Genomic DNA, 23190 nt, shown 5'->3' on the forward strand with positions numbered 1-23190 from the left:
GGTCACCTTTAGAGGAGAGAGACTTATAAATAAATCACCACTACAGGCCAATGCCAGTGACTGTCATATTGACTGCTCCTTTGTGCAGAACTTTTGCCATGGCTCCTGATGAATAAAGTGCTGGGTGGCCATGTTCTGCACAGAGTGACCAGTCCACTTCTCTTTTTCACCAGCTTTACCTACCATTGCTAGGAAAAGGCGTTGGTCCAAAAAATTCCCCCAGAATGAGGGGGAGTAATGATCATATGATTTCTTTAAGAGTTTCAGTGTGAAATACAGAGGGCAAATTAGTAGTTGGTAGGGGAGCTGAAGTTGGAGCAGAAAAGATTCTTAGAGAGAGACCATTATAAGCCTTCAGAAGACCAAAGTTATGAGAAGCAGGGCAGAGGAGAAGAGCATTAGAGGCAGCAACAGATGAAGGAGGAGAAAGGAAAAATGGAAAGAATGGTTACCTTCATGGTGAAGGATCAGTGATCCGCAACGAGGAAGGGCCAATGATATAACCTAGTTCTAGGACCGTCTTGATTCCTGAATGTTTATTTAATATAAGACAATCCTCATCATATGGCACTAAGGTAGAAAAAGAAGATTCAAAATTTCACAATGGTATTTGATTTGGCTATGACAGAATAATGGATTTACCTTCTCACAGTAAATAACCATAACACTGGATAAAATAAGTGAAGCAAATGTTTTCAGACATTGGGCAGTAGCCAGCACAGACCAGTGATCCTTGAGAGAAAGGAAACAAAGAAGGGGGTAATCACAGACCAATTTAACATTTATGTAACGGGCAAAGATAATATTAAGCATCTATTTAGGAATAGTTTGTATGAATCCCTGTAATACTCACTTTATTTCTAGAATCATCCATACATAATCTAGAAGCTCTCATATGCAATCCAACAAATGTATGATGATAGAGCATCAGCGTAATATATTACAAGCTTCCACAAGCTTTCATAAGAGAGAAGTAGTTAACATCAGGCCCAGTGCAATAGTTAAGGGAGTTACTTTCATAAAAATTAGACTGTGGTCATAACAGTCTATAGTGGAGTGTACAACTAATGTAACTCTCTAGAAATCTGACCTGTAGTCCTACGAAATATTTGTAGATGATCAACTGTGAGTTCATACTTGGAAATAAAGAACTCCACAGTATATGCTTAAATCTGTTTAGGTCAATTATATACTTGAAATTCAGTAGCTCCCTGTAAAGAAAGACACACTATGCATTAACACTGAAGAAATCTTTGTGAAAACAAAGGGTAGAGTGATTGGCACTAAAACCTGTTGCACTTTTATAATAACGGAAATTTTTCTTAAAGCAGACAGAAAGAACCATTATTTAGAAAGGAAATACTGAAACATGTAAATGGAAGCTACATCATTTGGGCTATTATGGATAATACAAACAGCCATTGTTTGTATTAAACAAACCTGCTAATTGAATAAAATTAATTAGCACTCTAACATGTCTTACTATTATTAATAAACATGTATTAATCCTACTATGCTATTAAGATACAGGCCGAGTTGTAGCAAAGAGACATTAATGTAACAGGTTGGAGGTGGTGAGCGCTTTAGGCTATTGAAGGGTGGGTTTCTGCTCCATGAACTCATTCAGGGTCCCAAGGTCCTTCAATCCTTTTTCTCCACCATTCCCTAAAGCGTAGTCCTCATTTACATGTCTAAGATGGGATTGAGTTTTAGCTTGGGGGAAGGGAGAAAGAGAAGCACTGGAGGGCAAGCAGTTTCCTTTTAAATAAATAAAAGGGAAGTTGCAAATCTCTTGATCTGATGCTAAGATTAGTTTCATGGCCACACTGGTGGCAAGGGGAGCTGGGAAATGTACTCAGCCTGGGCAGCCACATACTCTGCTAAAACTCAATTAGTATGGAAGAAAGGGAGATTGGATATGGGGCACAATTAGTTGTCTACTACACTGATATGTAGGCATACACTGCTGGTGGAGGTGTAACTAGGTTCAGTTTTTTTGGAAGGAATTTTGGCAATCTGCATCAAGAACCAGAACAACATACCTGTGCTTTCTCTTAAGAGCAATTTATTCTAAGAAAATAAAATATGTGCCTGAAGATTTAGTTGTGAGGATGCTCATCACAAAGTAATGTTAATATCAGAAAGAGTGAGAGGCACCTGGGTGGCTCAGTCAGTTGAGTGCCCAACTCTTGGTCTCGGCTCAGGTCATGATCCCAGGTTGTATGATTGAGCCCCGTATCTGCCAATGTGGAGACTGTTTGGGATTCTCTCTCTTTCTCTCTCTCTCTCCCTCTTTCTCTGCCCTTCCGTGAAGAGAGATGTTTGTTCTCTCTTTCTCTCTCTCTCTCTCTCAAAATAGACAAATAAAACTTAAAAAAAAGTTTTTTTTCTAACCGACACATGAAAAAATCTCAACATCACTCATCATCAGGGAAATACAAATCAAAACCACAATGAGATACCACCTCACACCTGTCAGAATGGCTAACGTGAACAACCCAGGTAACAACAGATGTTGGCGAGGATGTGGAGAAAGAGGATCTCTTTTACACTGCTGGTGGGAATGCAAACTGGTGCAGCCACTCTGGAGAACACTATGGAGGTTCCTCAAAAAACTAAAAATAGAACTACCCCACGACCCAGCAATTGCACTACTAGGTATATATCCAAGGGATATAGGTATGCTGTTTTGAAGGGACACACACACCCCAATGTTTATAGCAGCGCTATTAACAATAGCCAAAGTATGGAAAGAGCCCAATGTCCATCAATGGATGAATGGATAAAGATTTGGTATATATGGGGCACCTGGGTGGGCGGCCGACTTCAGCTCAGGTCATGATCTCGCGGTCTGTGGGTTCGAGCCCCGCGTCGGGCTCTGTGCTGACAGCTCAGAGCCTGGAGCCTGTTTCGGATTCTGTGTCTCCCTCTCTCTGACCCTCCCCCGTTCATGCTCTGTCTCTCTCTGTCTCAAAAATAAATAAACGTTAAAAAAAAAATGGTACATTTCTTTAAAAAAAAAAGATTTATATATATATATATTTTATATATATATACATATATATATATATATATACACACACACACACACACAATGGAGTATTACTCAGCAGTCAAAAGAATGAAATCTTGCCATTTGCAACTATGTGGATGGAACTGGAGGGTATTATGCTAAGTGAAATTAGTCAATCAGAGAAAGACAAATATCATATGACTTCACTCATATGAGGACTTTAAGATACAAAACAGATGAACATAAGGGAAGGGAAGCAAAAATAATATAAAAACAGGGAGGGAGACAAAAGATAAGAGACTCTTAAATATGGAGGACAAACAGAGGGTGACTGGAAGGATTGTGAGAGGGGGGATGGGCTAAATGGGTAAGGGGCATTGAGGAATCTACTCCTGAAGGTGGTGGGAGGGGAAAGAAGAAGAAGAAGAAGAAGGAATCTACTCCTGAAATCATTGTTGCACTATATGCTAACTTAGATGTAAATTAAAAAAAAAAAAAATAAATAAAGTGAGAAAAAAATAAAACATTAAAAAAATATTTAATCAGGGGCGCCTGGGTGGCGCAGTCGGTTAAGCGTCCGACTTCAACCAGGTCACGATCTCGCGGTCCGTGAGTTCGAGCCCCGCGTCGGGCTCTGGGCTGATGGCTCAGAGCCTGGAGCCTGTTTCCGATTCTGTGTCTCCTTCTCTCTCTGCCCCTCCCCCGTTCATGCTCTGTCTCTCTCTGTCCCAAAAATAAATAAACGTTGGAAAAAAAAAATTAAAAAAAAAATATTTAATCAGAAACTTGAAAGCCATCTCATTGCTTACTGTGGAGGAGCACCTTATATGTGTCCCTGGATACCAAGTGACAGTACTGCCTCAGCTCCTGGGCCAAGAAGCATAGTTTATAGGTCGCCATTCCATGTTTTATCCGTAGCCATTAGATGCTGAGTGCCTACTGTGTGCTTACCCTGTTCTAGAATTTTTACATACATTGTTTCATTTAATCAGCCCTGCAAAGCAGGTGTTAATAAACAGTTAAATGGAAGTTCAGAGGGCTTAAGGGCTTATAAAATCCAATAGCGAATAAATGATGTGGTTAGATCTGAATTCATTTCTGTCTAGTTCTTCCCACTCTGTTTCATGCATATTTTCCCATTTGACTTGCTCAATAGGATTCATAAGGAGCTAAGGAAAGAGCAGTGTGACCAGCACAGGATGCCTGGAGGAACAACTGTCTCACCAGGGGGGTTTGTGGGGACAGAACACCCAGCCCTCAGGACTCCTCAAGACTTTTTTTTTTAAAGATATTATGTTTAAGTACTCTCTACACCCAATGTGGGATTCAAACTTACAACCCCAAGATCGAGTTGCATGCTCCACAGCTGAGCCAACCAGGTGCCACATGACTCCTTCAGGATGTTTATGTTTCCAAATAGTAGAAACCAACTTGAACTATCCTAAGCAGAAAAAGGGGAAATTATAAGAAAGTAGGGGTGTCACTGAGCCAAAGAATATAAGCAGCCAGGCGTCAAGCTGGAAATGGAACGGGAAGGTCAGCAGAACTCAGAGAACTCACTGTTTCACACTTCATTGTTTTCCTCAGCATCTGGCTTTCTCAGTTATTTGAGCCATATGGCAGCTGGCAGATGGCAGCCATGGCTCCCAAATTTACTTTTATGGATCCAGCCACATGGAAAGACTCATTCTCTCTTTCCCATCCCCGCTTCCAATTCCCTGGGAAGGGGGTCTGATCAGCCTGAGTCAGTGGCCTAGTCCCGGTCCAGTTAGTGTGGCCAGGGGTTGGGTAATGAACACACTCTGCTGCAGGTGAGGGACAAGTTAAAGGTTCATTATGAGTCACCAAGATGTTCCAAAATATGTCCACTACACAAGGGCACTGCTATAGATCTTATGGACCCCGGCAGAACTGATCTCCTACCTTGGGGAAAGCAAATGAGCTGAGGGGCAGCCAGGGGTGTTATACCGATGCCTTCTTGATGCATGTCTTGACCTTGAAGTTCAGACTAAAAGAGAATTGAGAGAGGTATTGGTAATTTTTTTTTTGTCTGTGACATTTCCTAAAAAAAAAAAAGGTTGACTTTTTCTATAGATGACAGAGATTAAGTTTATTCAAAAGAATTGATTTCACCAGCTTAACATCTTACCCAACTGATTTGGTGGTTAGCAAGTTTGAATGCTTGTAAATGGGCTGATTGAAATAATCTATTCACTGACAAACATAGAAGAAGTATATTCTGGTATTTTTAGTCCCACTTATTGAGATGTAACAATGGTTGGTTTGCTTGTTTACCCCAGAAATGGCTGGCATTCTTACACTGCACATTAGTCAGAAATAGCCCTGAAGACAGAGAAGGACAGAAGAGGCTCAGGCAGGGAAAAATCTGGGAGAGCATTTCTAATATATATATGTATATGTTCATATGTTCATATTTCTCCTCAATGAGAAGCCAGTAAAGCTAGGGACTCATCTCTAGTCTACTCTAATATGGTATCTTCTTTTCTTGCATTAATCAAATCGGATTCAATTAATCCTCTTCTGTGTAATCCCTTCTGTTTTTATCTCAAGACATCCCAAATTAAGATGTGTACTTGTTGAATCTGAATCTTTACAACCATCTACAAAAAATGCTCACTATCTACTTCATATTCATTTACAATAACTTTTGTCTTTCATTCAACAAATCTTTGTCATCCGGACCATGATATGGCCAGACCATGTCTGGCCCTAGAGATGCAAAGTAAATCGATAAAAAATTGGTCTCTGCCCTTATAGAGTTTTCTCTCTTAAATAAGCAGTTACAGTGAATTGTCCTGGGTGCTTAAAAAAGAAAAGAAGAAATCCAGAGTTGTCAGGTAAAATACAGATGTTCAGTTACGTTTGAATTTCAGATAAGTAACAATGTATAAGTGTATCCCATGAAACCTGCAACTCTGTGGCAGTTCAGAAGTTTTTAACCTAGTCTAAAGGGATGAGAAAAAGCTTCCTGAAAAGGGACATTTATTTTTTTTTAAATATATGAAATTTATTGTCAAATTGGTTTCCATACAACACCCAGTGTTCATCCCAAAAGATGCCGAAAAGGGACATTTAACTGAAACCTAAGTTGTACTCTATGTACCAAATCCTTATCAGTGATATTGTGAAGTAGGGTCCAATTCTTTCCACAAAATGCCTTGCCAATTCTTAAGGTATCTCCATTGTCTCTTTCTCCAAAGTATTTTTCCCATAGTGTGATGGGGGGAAGGTCCTTTAAACTCTTCTCTTTCATGTAAGAAGAATAACTTTCAAATTGGACCCTAAGTTGAAAATCCTCTGTTGTAGTTTGACAGAAAACGGCTGCTGTGTAACTTCCCATGCAATAGTATCAAGTACTCTTCTGGGTTACAGTAGCTCAAGGTTTTAAGGTTTTATCCTCATGCCCATACTCAGTCCCTAGCTTTACTGGCTTCTCATTGAGGAGAAATACGAATCCCCCACTGAATATTAATTATGGCTTATCGACGTATTCTGGAATTTTGCTGAAATTAACTGTCTAGTGAACTATTTATAGTTTTCACTTCTAGTGGGGACTCACCCTTCTTCAGCTATTTCTGGTCATTGTGGTTATAATAAAAGGCCCTCCTGATAGTGTGAAACATGAAAACAGGTGGCTCAATCAGATCCCTAAATGACCGTTGTAGTCAAGATTCACAGCTAAGTCAGAAGACCTGGGGAGACCTCCATTAAGCCTCTTTAATTCAGTGTGGTATGCCACACATTTCACTTGCAGGAGGAGAGTGCCAGGCTGTTTCTCAGCTTTCTGGGTGGACACTGGAGCCAAATGAATGGCTTGTGATTCCCAGAAGATTTTTTTAGTATATTTACAATCATGTAATTCTAAGCACTCAAACTTTGTTCATGCTATTCACTCCCCCTAAACAAAACATATCTTTCATCTGTGGTTAAACTCACCTCTGACTACTGCAAGCCAGCATCCCCCAGCTGCACATATACTGTGCTGGCTAGACCCACTTTATTTATTTATTTTTTTAAATTTTTTGATGCTCATTTATTTTTGAGAGCGAGAGGGACAGAGCACAAGTGGGGGAGGGGCACAGAGACAGGGAGACACAGAATCCAAAGTAGGCTCCGGGCTCTGAACTGTCAGCACAGAGCCTGACACGGAGCTCAAACCCACAGCACAGACGGCGAGATTGTGATCTGAGTCGAAATCAGAAGCTTACCTGACTGAGCCACCCAGGCGCCCCTAGGCCCACTTTAAATGTATATCCCTTAATGCTGCCCACAGTCATATTACCTTTCCTTAATGCATTCACTCTCCCACTGCTTCCGTGCCTTCTCTCTTCTGACCTCTGACACCTCCTCCCCATCCTCATTCTCAGCTGATGATATTGCTTCCTGCTCTCTGTAAAAGGAGAAGCCATCAGAAGAAAATTGGCATGAAAAGGAAAACACATAATGTTTGGGGGACCTAATTCCTGAACCTCTTTACTCATTTCCCTTCCAACCCAGCTCTTACCAGATTCCTGGCCATTTTGGCCATAGTATGCCAGGCCAAAATTATTCTGATATAGGATTACGGAATAAGAGTAATGAAGAACTAATAATGAAGATAATAATGAATAATGTATTTGTTGTATTTATAGTTTACTTCAAAAAGCTGATGTGGTCCCTGTGTTTCTATGACATTTTGTTCTGTTTCCAGGCTATGAAGTAGTGTTTTCATTTAAAAGTATGGCAGAATTGGGGTGCCTGGGTGGCTCAGTTAAGTGTCTGACTTTGGCTCAGGTCATGATCTCATGGGTCATGAATTCGAGCCCCACACTGGGCTCTGTGCTGACAATGATAGGGGAAAATCTGTTATAAGATGGCCGACAGGACTGATAGGGAAATTCCAGTCCCAACCGAAGATTCCCCTTCCAGATTCTTCTTCCCACCCCGCTTGCAGCACACACACCAAATTACTACTAATATGGAAGGTGGAAGTACCAGACTATAAATTGTTCCCTCTGCTTATGCTCAGGACTCAGACCTCTGGAGAGTGATCTCCTCTGAGCCATCCAGTGTAAAATAAACCTTCTGCCTTCCAAGATCTCCGAGTGCCGCGTGGTTCTTCCACCGGGTGATCCAGACCAGGTTCTGTAACAATATCTCAGAGCCAGGAGCCCACTTTGGGTTCTGTGTCTCCCTCTCTCTCTGCCCCTCTCCTGCTCATACTCTGTCTCTCTCTTTCAAAAATAAACATTAAACAATTTTTTTAAGCATGGCAGAATTATCCTTCTCATCCACCTCAATCCTGAACAGCCTCAGAGCTCTGGCTGAAAACGGCCCAGGAGGTCAACCTAAACACCATCCCAGGACTGCCAGATAACTTCCTTTCTACTGTAAGACACTGAGTGTTCATTTCAGCAGTGGCCTTCAGACCTTGCTGCTGCTGCTGCTGTTGTTGTTTATTTCCCACTTAGTAAAATACTAAAATGTATTTTACTTCAAAACATAGTACACACACTTATACGTAGTCACGTATGTGATTGAAACCACAGTTTCTCTAGACAGGACTTATCTTTACAATATGCAGTGAATGTGCTCTTGTTCTTTTCCATTTTTCAAGTGCTGGTTATGATGCAATAAATAGATTTCATTACTCAGTAATGAGTCTGAGCCCATGGTTTGGAAAAACTTTATTAAGCGCTAATTAGAGATATTAATAGACAAAATCCTTTTGAGATTGGTGAACAACTAAATGACAATTAATCTAAAACTCATTCAACTATAACAACCTCCCCCTCCAAAGGAGTGGCCACATGGTTAGATGTTTAGCTAAGAATAAATGACTCATATGACTATTTGTCTATGTGGTAAAAAGCAAAGCTGATGTCAGAACAAGTAAGGTAAAATCAATTAGGGAGAGAGAAACAGCTCCTCCCTATTGAGTTTTGTTTTTTTGTTTTTTGTTTTTTTTGTTTTTTGTTCTCAACCAGCATAAATAAACTCTGCATTAGATAGAGCTGAAAATAAAGCCCTGGATGATTAGGATAAGGGACTACATAGATGACTTCTAAGTTATTTTCTAATCCTAAAACTTCATTGCTTCAACAAGTCTTTACTAATTGCCTGGTTTTTATTTATGCCAGTCACTACACCAGGAGACAGGGACCTACCCGTGAGTAAGACAACGTTGGTGCTGTTAGAAGCCAACCTTCAGCTGAGGAAACATAACAAACATATAGAAAGTCATGAAGGACAAAAGAGTCAAGAAGGAAATAAAGGTCAATGCAGAGAATAATAGGGGCTATTCTATTCTTCTTATCTATTGTCAGTGTTAATTATGCTACTACTACTGTGACTTTAGAAGTGGTAGCAATTTGACAATAAATTTCATATAATAAAAAAAGTAAAATAAAATAAAATTCGGATTACAAATAAAAAAAAAAAAAGAAGAAGTGGTAGCAATTTAATACTTAGCCAGTAAGGTCAGGGAATGGCTCTCTGGGAAGGTGACATTTAATCTGAAACCTAAAGAATAAGGAGCCAGCTATGGACTGAGCCAGGAAAATAGCTTTTCCAGGCAGTGGAGGAGCAAGTACAAGGTCCTAATTCAGGAAAGAGCTTGTTGGGGTCCTAGCAACTGACAGAGGACTGGTGTGATGGGAGCACAGGAGGGGGATGGTGGGGGGGCGGGGGGAGCACAGGAGGTGAGTTTGGAGACATAGGCCGATCAGGGCTCTGGAGGCTAGAGTATGGAGTTTGGATTCTATTCTATGTCAAACAGGCAGCCATGAAAGAGATTTAAAAAGGAAGTGACATGATCTGATTTTAAAGGAACACCGGATATTGTGTGGAGAATGTGTGAGAGGTGGGGAAGAGCAGAAGTAGGGAAATTGTTTTCGGAGTCCAGGCGAGAGATGATGGGGGCTTATATTATGGCGGAGGAAAACGCTAAGATCCTGTTTTGTTTGCAGTTAGTAGACAATAGGAAAGTAGTTTTGAACATTGACTTGAAAGTGTTGCCTATTTCGTCTCCAAAGCAAACATGGAAACATTTTTCCATTTTTGGAATAATTTAAATCCAAGAGGTCAAAACTTGTGTGTGTGTGTGTGTGTGTGTGTGTGTGTGTTCAGTGAAGTGGTGGTAGCTCTTTTTAACATCCCAGAGCTTTGTAATCACAATATGTAGGAATTGGTTGGAAGGTGGAAGTGTTACAGCAAATACTCGGCGCCCAGGAAGAGACAAGCCCTGGGAGGATCAGAAAAGACTGTTCATTTCACACCGTTGCCAGCCCAGTGGAGTCACCTCCAAAGCTGAGCATCCGGCTGGGGTTTTGCTGGTCTTTTATACATACGTGCTTCTGGGATGGGTGGGACTAGTACAGTCAAGCTTCTAGTTCCTGGCTACAGGCTGATCCAAGAGGCAAGCAAGATCTGAAGAAGCCAAAAGCATGCAAGAGGAGTATCTGTCCTCAGACATCTGGCTGCCCCTTTTTATCTGCTTTTTTTTTTTTTTTTTTTTTTAACCAGCTCTTCTTCTCAGAAGGACTGGAGTAAGTTGGGACTAGTGGAAAGGAGAGGCCGTTTCAGGGAACTGCTGTGCAGAATAAGGCAGAGACATACAGTGCAGCTCCCAGGGTACTCCATCACACTTGGGTAAGTGTTGGAGATGTTGCATAGACAAGGCCTACCTTGGTCAAATGTGGGAAAGAAAGATGTATAAATTATAAGTTCACTTGGGAAAGGCTAAGATATCAGAGTGAGAGAATATTGTTTGCATGAGGGTCTCAAAGCCTCAAAACCTCCTGGAGGAAATGATATAAGAATTTGGAACTGATGGCCAATCCCCAAAATATCACGATTATATTTCCGAAACCAAATAAGAAAACTTGTCTAACAGTTTTTTGGGGAAGGGATGGGGCTGCTTTGGAGGGCAGGAAATTCTTATGATTCATCAGAAAAACCAAGAGATGTAGCTGTCTGCCTGTGAATTGCTTATTACAACACGGATTAATGCTTTTCTGGCCTACTCTCTGAGAAAACTTTTTTGAAATACTTAAGGAAAAGAACAATCAGTGAAGATGAAAAAAAGGCTGCCTCTTAGGGGCTTAAATTGCTTTAGCCTGAGGGCAAGTTTACTGCTGAAAGATCTGTATTAATTACCAGAAGGAAGTGGGTAGGAGTCCCCACCCCTCCCCCATCAGTTCTGAGCAGGCCTATGCAGGAGTAGGAAAGTCCAAGGCAGATTACTGGCTGTAGCCTTGGCAGGAGGCTGATTCTGGAGCAGCAAATAAAAAGTCCCAGGGCCCGTGAGACCACTTGAGGCCCATGAAAATAAGAGGAAGTTGGGTGTCCTTGTAAGAAAACCAGAGTGGAAATTTAGAACCAAATACCACCCATCTTGTCATCGAAATACTTAAGACCTTGGGACAATGAAGGTTGCATTTGGTAGTTTGGAATAAGAATTGCCTCATTCTAAAGGAAGCCATGGAATCTTCTTTGGAGACTCACAAGAATTAATTAAACTATTATTTATTTAGTCTAGGAATAGTTTACATCCAGATCTGCTTGGAGGTAAGGAAATAGACCAGGGAAAGTCCCAGCCCCTGCTTGCTGTTCAACAAGAGGAAACAATCACAGACACACATTCAGAGTGATACTGTGTTCTTTTCTCCTGCACATATGGTTGACCAAATGTGGACAATTCCAAAAATAAGCTCCCTAATCAAGATTCCAGATCAGGCGCAGGCTAAAAGAGGTTTGAGCAATGTTTAATTTCTTAAAGCTCTCTGTGTATAGACACACACATGAGTAGAGGCTTGTTCTTAAAAGCCCTTGTCTGGGCTAGGTATGAGCACCCTACAGTTCACCCAGCTGCTGACTGCTTAGTGTTGCACAGCCGTGTCCACTCTGGTGCGTTATCCACGCTTGCAAATGACAAAAGGGCAAGTCAAAAACCCCAGTGAAGTTATTGACGTGAGATATCACCTGGAACACATTTGGCTTTCTGAAAACGTCTCAGAAATGAATCCCATGTGTTATTTTCCACTTTTGGAATAGACTAGAACTAGTTCAGCATGTCCAGCAGGTTGATCTGGTTTCCAAAAGCTGTACTGCTGTATGTAGATGTGCATTTCTCTAAGACAAATAATTCACAGCGCTTTCATCTGTCAGAAGTAGCTCTTTGTTTAATTGCTCTTCTCATCACGTTCATAAATTCACTTCTAGTTCACAGCAACATTCTAGATGAGGGGTGTATGTGAGCCAAAAAAAACGAACTCCTCAAAAAGTGTCATAAGAGCCATTTTAAGAAAGCATCATTAAAAAGTTGAGTAAGAAAATAAATTTTGCATCCCTGATCTACCTTGAATGGAACTTTATGTTCAAATATGGAAAATGACACACATGTATTTAATTCTTGAAAAACAGCTAGACTTTATTGATGGGAAACAAAGATAGAAGTGTGGGTATGGGCACATGAAAGGAATCACTTAAGGCCATACTGAAAGGCAATAAGGAAAGAAAGCATTGATATTGTGCTTTTCTGAGTTTGGTCTTAAGTTGTCAGAGCCAGATGTAAAAGATCCTTTAAAGAAAGGAAGGGAAACAAAAACAAAAGCTAGTAAAACAAAAACAATGGATTAAGGGAAATCAGTTCTAGGGCAGAATTATAACAGATGTGGGATTGGTGTTTTTGACAGCCAATGCTACCTAAAAAGGTAAAAAAATCAAATTATTTTTTTCATAAAATTACTATTTAAGAAGCTTTCATTAGAATTGAAACAAACTTTCAACCACTCATTTTAAAAAACCCACAACATTTGAACAGTGAGAAAATAGTCTAAAATGATTCATTACCCTTCTGAAAACCCTCTCCCATCTGTTTCTAACAGCCAAATATTTTATGTACCATATCACAGGAGAGAGTTTTCCTCTCTCCACTTCTCTCAACCTGCTTGCAGAATAAAAATAATCAATTTAAATGAACATTTATTGTGTATCTATTTTGTGGCCTACAGTGTTCTCAGTACTGGAAAATCAGCTGTGGGAATAAAACAGACAGTAATAGCTCCCCCTATTTATGTTTCCAGTTTATGTTTTAGTGAGGGAGGATAGGCAATAAACATATAAAGAAGAAATGAGTAAGAACTTCAGGCACTGGCAAGTGTTATGAAGAAGCAACAATAGAACCCTGAGATGAAGATGACTGGGGAGATGTGGTACTAATTTGACTACAGTGGTCAGGGAATGCCTCTCTGAGAAAGTGACATTTGAGTTATTTATTACCACCTAACTGATAAACAGGAGGAACCACATGAAGATCCACAGGAGCTCTCCAAGCAAAGTGAGCAACAGGTGGGAAGGCCTGAGCCAGGAACAAGCCTTGGGTGTTCATGGAACCAAAAGAAGATCAACATGAACAAGGGAGCAGAGGAGAATGGAACAAGATTTGAGGGGCCTCTTGGATCCTGATGAGTTTATGGGTTGTCCTGATTGCATTGGGAAGTCTTTAGAGGGTTTTGAAGAGGGAAATTGTATTATGGTTGACCCTTGACCAACATGGGTTTGAATTGCATGGGTCCACTTGTATGTGAATTTTTTTCACACCAAGTACTGTAAATGTATTTTTTCTTACGATCTTCTTAATAACACTTTCTTCTCTCTGGTGTATTTATTATAAGAATACAGTATATACTACACAAAATTTACAAAATATGTACTAGTTGTGTATGTTGTAAGGTTTATGGTCAACAATAGGCTATTAACATTTAAGTTTTGGGGGAGTCAAAAATCATACGTAGATTTTCAACTGCACAGTGGGTCAGCACCCCTGACTCCTGTGTCACTCAAGGGTCAACTATGTTTGGTTTACACTTTTTAGAGATTACTCTGAGTGCTATGTGGATGGAGAAAGGACAATGGGGGATCAAAAGTACAGCAGAGAGACCAGTGAAAGGTATTGATGACATTGACTTAGACAAGAAGAGTGGAGATGAAGAGAAGTAGTTGGGTTCAGGATATATCTTGGAAGTCGAAGCCAATAGGACCTGTTTTTAGTACATACTGATGGAATGAGTATCCTGTGTAAGGAAAAGAGAAGAGCTGAGTAGGACTCTTAAGTATGTGTCCTGAGCAACTTAGTGTATATTTGTATTATCTATTAGGATGAGGAAGACTGGGGGAAGCAGACTTGGAGTAGAAATCAATAGCTTTGTTTTGGCCATGTTAAATTTGAGGTGTTTATTACACATCATAGTGGTTATGTTGAGTAAGTAGTTGGATATACACGTCTGGACTCAGGCAACAGTTCTGGGTCTAGAGGTATAAACTTGAAAGTTACCAGTATACAAAGGTCTTTGAAGCAACAAGACTACATCACCCAGGGACCCAGTATGTAGAGAGAGCTGAGGACAGAGCTCTGGATACTCCAACATTTAGAAGTCCAGTAGAGGGGTCTCTCTTCACATCCAAGGCAAGTCTTTTATGTGTTCTCTGATTTTATCCAACTCACTCCTCTCATAGCAGATTAAAAATGACTATCAATTCTTTGACACTCTTCTCACTAAAAGGTGCAGTCTAATTCCCCTCCTTTGATTCTGGGCTGAGTCTCTAAGGATAGTGACTTGTTTGACTGGTAGAATTCATCAGAAGTGACCCTAGCACTTAAGAGACTAGATCATAAGAAGTCATGAAGCTTCTGTTCAAGACATTTGGAATATTCTTTTTGGAAGCCTGAGCCATCACATAAGAAGGCCAATCATCCTGAGACTGCTCTGAGAAATGCCACTGCTCTGAAAACCAGGTGCTCTGGTTGACATTCTCAGTCGAGTCCATCCTTCTAGACACTCTTTCCAAGGCATCTGACATGTGAATGAAGCCATCTTGGATCTTTCAGACTAACCCATCCACCAGCAGATCTGGCAAATAACCTCATACAACATTATTCAGGGCAAAAGAATTGCCCAGCTGAGCTATGCCTAAATCCCTGGCCCCCAAATCACGAGATATAATAAAATAGTTGGAAGGGGCACCTGGGTGGCCCAGTCGGTTGAGCATCTGACTTTGGCTCAGGTCATGATCTTGCAGTTTGTGAGTTCAAGCCCTGCATTGGACTTGCAGCTGTCAGCGTATCAGCATGGAGCCTGCTTTGGGTCCTCTGTCCCCCCACCTCTCTGCCCCTGCTCATGCACGCTCTCTCTCTCAAACAATAAATAAAAAGCATTAAAAAAATAATAAAATAGTTGGGATGATTTGTTTTGTAGCAATAGAAACCTGTAACACTTTCCCTCTTTCTCTGGGATCTTATTTTATAATCAATTCCCATCCCTTCTGGATCACCCTTCTCAACACACATTATTTTGCTAACTTTTTCTCCTTACTGGTTCTTTCTCCTCCACCTACAAGATGCTTAGTCTTTCCCATCTTGATAAAACTTCTTTAAACTTCAGCTCCCATTTTTCAACCTACTGCAAAATCTGGCTTTTGCTTTCACCACACCCCTGATAGTGATCTCACTGAATTCACTAATGTCAACTCCTAATTGACAAAGCCATCATATACTTTTCTGTCCTTAAACTGGACTGTATTTAAACACTCTCATCATGAATTTTTAAGGATGAGGAGAATTGATGTGGCTGGCCTGAGAAATAAGATGGGAATCAGAATCAGTCTGCAGAGCGAAGGACTTTAAGTTTTCAAAGGCATGAGTTTCTTCAGATGGAATATGAGAAGCAACTCAAAATCAGGAAGGATCCTGAAGATGAGGTGGATCCAGTGTGAGTGAGCCAGGTAGAACAGAGTTGGATAGAGGAGAGGAAAATGCCAACCTTGAGAAATTATTTGATCTAGAATTCTGGTCCAGCATTTGAGAAACAGCATGATCAAATTCCTGAGAGTAGAGCAAGAGATTGTTAAAAAAAAAAAAAAAAGGTAAGCTTAGAACAGTGTGGAGAACAGGCAAGAGAAAGTCTTTAAGCGGATTCTTAGACTTCATTGTGTCTGTGAATCAACTGGAGAAGTGTCATTAAAGATGCTGATTCCCCTGTCTTGCCCAAGAGATTCTGGGATTGAATCAAAAATTTCCCTTTCAAATAAACACCCCACGTTATTCTGATAATACAGGTGGGCTTCAGGCCAGGCTCTGAGTAACACTCCCTAAAGCAAAAGGAAAGTCTTGGCTAGGGTATTCCAGGATGAGGCAATTTTGTTATTTCTTCTTTATCTAATTAGTTAACTCATCAATTTTCTCATTATTGCATAATCAATTCTGGGGTCAGCTGAGACAGCTGAGCTGGTTTCTTTATCTTTTGATGTATTTTCGGGGCCTCTTCCTTTCTACATGGCCTTTCTGTATCACTTCTTTCCATGTGGTCTCTGCAGCAAGGTAGCCAGACTTCTTCCATGGTGGTTCAAGACTCCCAATAGCCAAAATGGATGCTGCTGGGCCTCCTTTAAGTTGAGGCCTGGACCAGACACAGTGTCACTTTTGCTACATGGTATTGGTTGAAACAAGTCACATATTTAGTCCAGATGTGAGGGAAAGGGGCTATACATGTGTGTGAGCACTGGAAGATGTGGTGCACTAAGGGCCATGATGTAACAGATTAACATGGAAAAAGGATGAAAAAATAAGATAAAGGTGGGCTGTTTGGAGCAGAGATGTGTAAGGTCAGGATATAATATGCATATCACAAGGCATGCTCACCTTCTAAGGTAAATTACAAAGTGGGCTTTTGAGTATCCCAGCAGCAGACAAGACCAGTTGGGATTTAATGAGTTAATAAAGAATTCTTGGAGCACCTGGGTGGCTCAGTCGGTTAAGCGTCCCATCTCACCTCAGGTCATGATCTCACCGCTCGTGAGTTCGAACCCCACATCGGGCTCTGTGCTCACAGCTGAGAGCCTGGATCCTGATTCCAATTCTGTGTCTCCCTCTTTCTGCCCCTCTCCCCACTCACGCTCTGTCTCTTTCTCCCAAAAATAAATAAAGTTAAAAAAAATTTTTTTAAAGAATTCTAAGCAGCACTGACATACAATAAGTTATTCTTATTAATATAATAAATCACAATTATTATTATTGTTGTTGTGATAATCTAAGTGATAATGGAAATAGAAATAATATACATGGGAATAAGATACCAAAAATGCAGAGGCAGATTTGGCTTTTAATTAGATATGGAAATAAAGAGAGAATTATCATTAATTTTATTAGGTATAGAATGGCATTGGAATTTTGTAGAAATCTGTCCTTATCTTTTTAGACATGTATACTGAAGCATGAGGGATTAGCCATCATAGTATCTACAATTTACTTGAAATGCTTTAGCATAAAATGTAGAACAAATACTGGACTTCAAGCTGTATTACAAAGCTGTAATCATCAAGACAGTATTATACTGGCACAAGAACAGACACTCAGATCAATGGAACAGAATAGAGGACCCAGAAATGGACCCACAAACGTGTGGCCAACTAATCTTTGACAAAGCAGGAAAGAATATCCAATGGAATAAAGACAGCCTCTTCAGCAAGTGGTGTTGGGAAAACTGGACAGCGACATGCAGAAAAATGAACCTGGACCACTTTGTTACACCATACACAAAAATAAACTCAAAATGGATGAAAGACCTAAATGTAAGAATGGAAGCCATCAAAATCCTTGAGGAGAAAGCAGGCAAAAACTTCTTTGACTTTGGCCACAGCAACTTCTTACTCAACATGTCCCTGAGGCAAGGGAAACAAAAGCAAAAAGGAACTATTGGGACCTCATCAAAATAAAAATCTTCTGCACAGTGAAGGAAACAATCAGCAAAACTAAAAGGCAGCCAATGGAATGGAAGACGATATTTGCAAACGACATACCAGATAAAGGGTTAGTATCCAAAATCTGTAAAGAACTTACCAAACTCCACACCCAAAAAACAAAAAATCCAGTGAAGAAATGGGCAAAAGACATGAATAGACACTTCTCCAAAGAAGCCATCCAAATGGCCAACCGACATCAGGAAAATAGAAATCAAAACCACAATGAGATACCACCTCATACCTGTCAGAATGACTAACATGAACAATTCAGGCAACAACAGATGTTGGCAAGGATGCAGAGAAAGAGGATCTCTTTTGCATTGTTGGTGGGAATGCAAGCTGGTGCAGCCACTCTGGAAAACAGTATGGAGTTTCCTCAAAAAGTTAAAAATAGAGCTACCCTATGACCCAGCAATTGCACTACTAGGTATTTATTCAAGGGATATAGGTGTGCTGTTTTGAAGGAGCACATGCACCCCAATGTTTATAGCAGCACTATCAACAATAGCCAAAGTATGGAAAGAGCCCAAATGTCCATTGATGGATGAATAGATAAAGAAGATGAGGTGTATATATATATATATATATATATATATATATAATGAAGTATTACTCAGCAATCAAAAAGAATGAAATCTTGCTATTTGCAACTACGTGGATGAAACTGGAGGGTATTATTGTAAGTGAAATTAGTCAGAGAAAGACAAGTATCATATGACTTCACTCATATGAGGACTTTAAGAGACAAAACAGATGAACATAAGGGAAGGGAACCAAAAATGATAGAAAAACAGGGAGGGGGACAAAAACATAAGAGACTCTTAAATATGGAGAACAAAAAGAGGGTTGCTGGAGGGGTTGTGGGAGGGGGGATGGGCTAAATGGGTAAGGGGCATTAAGGAATCTACTCCTGAAATCATTGTTGCACTATCTGCTAACTAATTTGGATGTAAACTTTAAAAAATAAATTAAAAAAATAAGTAAAACATTAAAAAATTTTCAAAAAGATAGAACAAATAAATATAGTAAAATACCAATAATTACTAAATTCAAATGATTGATAACTGTTGGTGTATTATACTGTCTTCTCTGCTTTTCTGATGTTTGAAGTGCTTACTCATAAAAAGGGAAACAAACAAATCCAAAATTTATGATTTGTCTTCTACATTCTAGGTTACGTTTTATGGGCTTGTGAACATCATACCAAACTATCCCTGATACACTGCTATCAGGGAATTTACACTAGAGCAGAGGGAGACAGACAATAAGTAAACACAATAAATAAGAACACCATGTATGTAAGAGGTGCTAAGTGCTATGGACTAACAGAACAGGGTTAGGAAGACTCGAAGTGCAGAGATGGAAAGCATAGTGGTCAAGGTCAGCCTCATCAAAGAGACACTTGAACAAAGACTTGAAGGATATGAGGGTTCTTTTCCATATGTATATCTGCAAAGAGCATTTGAGGCAGAGGAAACGGAAGAGCGGAGGCATGAGTTTATCTGGTGTGTTCACATTCTGTGAAAGGCAAGGAGGCCAATGTGACTGAAGCAGAGCGAACCAGGCTGGGAGCAGTGATGATACTCAGGAAAATAATAAAGGGGCCAGGTCACACAGGGCCTGCTGGGCCCCTGCAAGGAGTTTGGGTTTCACACTGAATAAAGTGGGGAGTCACCAGGGTTTTTGATGAGAGGAATGACATGATCTGAATGATGTTTTTATTTTATTTTATTTTTTTTTAAAAATTTATGTTTATGGGGCGCCTGGGTGGCGCAGTCGGTTAAGCGTCCGACTTCAGCCAGGTCACGATCTCGCGGTCTGTGAGTTCGAGCCCAGCGTCAGGCTCTGGGCTGATGGCTCAGAGCCTGGAGCCTGTTTCCGATTCTGTGTCTCCCTCTCTCTCTGCCCCTCGCCCGTTCATGCTCTGTCTCTCTCTGTCCCAAAAATAAAAAAAATAAAAAACGTTGAAAAAAATGTTTATTTATTTATTTATTCATTTATTTTTGAGAGAGAGAGAGGGAGCGAGCCAGGGAGGGGCAGAGAGAGAGGGAGAGAATCCCAAACAGGTTCTGGGCTATCAGCGCAGAGCCCGACATGGGGCTCGAACTCACAAACTGTGAGATCATGACCTGAGCTGAAGTCGGAGGCTTAACCAGCTGAGCCACCTAGGTGCCCCTCTAAAATACCAAATTCTTAGCATGAGAAAATCATGTTCATGAGTTCAAGAGTAAGGTGCTCAACCAACTGAGCCACCTGGTGCCCCCGAATGATGTTTTTTCTTTAATACTTTTAGGAGTGCCTGGGTGGCTCAGTCGGTTAAGCGTCCGACTTTGGCTCAGGTCATGATCTCGTGGTCCATGAGTTTGAGCCCCGCGTCCGGCTCTGTGCTGACAGCTCAGAGCCTGGAGCCTGTTTCAGATTCTGTGTCTCCCTCTCTCTCTGACCCTCCCCTGTTCATGCTCTGTCTCTCTCTGTCTCAAAAATAAATAAATATTAAAAAAAATTTTTATATCTTATTTTATATTTGAGAGACAGAGAGTGAGCAGAGCAGGGGCAAAGAGGTGGAGACATAATCTGAAGCAGGCTCTGAGCTGTCAGCACAGAGACTGATGCAGGGCTCAAACCCATAGCAGTGAGATCATGACACGAGCTGAAGTCAGACACCTAACCGGCTGAGCCATTCAGGTGCCCCACCTACATGATGTTTTTAAAGGGTCACTATGGCTGTTGTGTTGGGAAGGGGCAGCAGGGATGCAAGGAGGGAAGCAAGGAGACAAGACACAACTGCCGTTCTCTGAGTGACTGACAGTGGCCTTCTCAGTCAGCATTGTAAAACTGAATATGAAAACTAAAACTGTAAACATTCGAAGAGAAAACATAGGGGCAAAACTTCACTGCCTCAGCATAAGCAAAGCTTTCTTATGCAGGACATAAAAGTAATGACAAATAGATGAAAAATCTGACAAATTGTACTTCATCAAAATTTAAAATTTCATCTCATCAAAATATTCAAAAACTGGAAGAAACTATTCACAGTACATATATCTGATGAAGGATTCACAGAGCCTTCAAGTCAACAATAAGTCAAACAAAACTATAATTACAGGCAAAAAAACTTAAACCATTATTTCATGAAGAAGATATTCGAATGGCCAGTAAACTTACGAAAATGTGCTTGCTCAACATCATTTGTCATCAGAAAAATTAAAATTAAAACCACAATGGGATACCAATACGCACCCACCAGAATGACTCATATTTAAGACTGACTCCACCATTTGCTTTTCAAGTTGTCCAGGCTTTCAGTTCAGGAGTTTACAAAGGGTACTGAGGGGAGCTGAGGGTACAAGCTGGTAGAGCAGAAGGAAGGCCTGACCTTGGTCCACTGATAAGTATTGACAAGAATGTGGAGCGATCGGAACCACCACACGATGTTGAGGGGTCAACTGCTTTCGAAAATTGGCAGTTTTTATAAAGTTAGACACACACCTACCTTAGTACCCATCCATTCCACTCCCAGATATATAGCCCAAGAGAAATGTGTATGTCCACAAAAAGGCAAATGTTAATAGTACACTTATTATCGTAGTTTTATTCATTGTAGCCCATGTCAGGAAACAACCTCCTCACCAACAGAATGAGTCAACAACTATGGTGTATTCATAGAGTGGCAATAAAAAAGAACAAACTCCTTATATATGTAATGACATGACTGAATCCAAAAACCATGCAGGTGAAAGAAACACATGACAATGAGAATACATACTGTACTATTCCCTTTGTATGAAATTCAAGAAGAGGCAAAACTAAACTTTGATGAGGGAAAGTAGGAAATTGGTTGCCTTTGGGTTGGGGTGAGTGGAAAGGGGCACAAAAGAACTTTCTGGGATGATATATCTTGATCTGAGTGTTAGTTACACTGGTATATGCACTCGTCGAAATCAGGTTTGTGCATTTTTCTATTTATAAATTATACCTTAATTAAGTACTGTAAGCATAAAAAGAAATGATTCTGTAATTCTCTTTTAAACTTGTTCAGCACTTCAATCAGGTGGATTGCTTGTACCTGTTTGACCTGGCACAGCAGCCTTAGGGAAGTTGGGGGACAGCCTACTCCATTTAGGAGTTGAGCATCTGACTTTGGCTCAGGTCATGATCTTGCAGTTTGTGAGTTCAAGCCCTGCATTGGACTTGCAGCTGTCAGCGTATCAGCATGGAGCCTGCTTTGGGTCCTCTGTCCCCCCACCTCTCTGCCCCTGCTCATGCACGCTCTCTCTCTCAAACAATAAATAAAAAGCATTAAAAAAATAATAAAATAGTTGGGATGATTTGTTTTGTAGCAATAGAAACCTGTAACACTTTCCCTCTTTCTCTGGGATCTTATTTTATAATCAATTCCCATCCCTTCTGGATCACCCTTCTCAACACACATTATTTTGCTAACTTTTTCTCCTTACTGGTTCTTTCTCCTCCACCTACAAGATGCTTAGTCTTTCCCATCTTGATAAAACTTCTTTAAACTTCAGCTCCCATTTTTCAACCTACTGCAAAATCTGGCTTTTGCTTTCACCACACCCCTGATAGTGATCTCACTGAATTCACTAATGTCAACTCCTAATTGACAAAGCCATCATATACTTTTCTGTCCTTAAACTGGACTGTATTTAAACACTCTCATCATGAATTTTTAAGGATGAGGAGAATTGATGTGGCTGGCCTGAGAAATAAGATGGGAATCAGAATCAGTCTGCAGAGCGAAGGACTTTAAGTTTTCAAAGGCATGAGTTTCTTCAGATGGAATATGAGAAGCAACTCAAAATCAGGAAGGATCCTGAAGATGAGGTGGATCCAGTGTGAGTGAGCCAGGTAGAACAGAGTTGGATAGAGGAGAGGAAAATGCCAACCTTGAGAAATTATTTGATCTAGAATTCTGGTCCAGCATTTGAGAAACAGCATGATCAAATTCCTGAGAGTAGAGCAAGAGATTGTTAAAAAAAAAAAAAAAAGGTAAGCTTAGAACAGTGTGGAGAACAGGCAAGAGAAAGTCTTTAAGCGGATTCTTAGACTTCATTGTGTCTGTGAATCAACTGGAGAAGTGTCATTAAAGATGCTGATTCCCCTGTCTTGCCCAAGAGATTCTGGGATTGAATCAAAAATTTCCCTTTCAAATAAACACCCCACGTTATTCTGATAATACAGGTGGGCTTCAGGCCAGGCTCTGAGTAACACTCCCTAAAGCAAAAGGAAAGTCTTGGCTAGGGTATTCCAGGATGAGGCAATTTTGTTATTTCTTCTTTATCTAATTAGTTAACTCATCAATTTTCTCATTATTGCATAATCAATTCTGGGGTCAGCTGAGACAGCTGAGCTGGTTTCTT

This window comes from Lynx rufus, unplaced genomic scaffold (assembly GCF_022079265.1).
Source record: "Lynx rufus isolate CCGP_SWC_20201006 ecotype Redwood Valley unplaced genomic scaffold, mLynRuf1.p SCAF_2, whole genome shotgun sequence".
NCBI classification, from domain to species: Eukaryota; Metazoa; Chordata; class Mammalia; order Carnivora; family Felidae; genus Lynx; species Lynx rufus.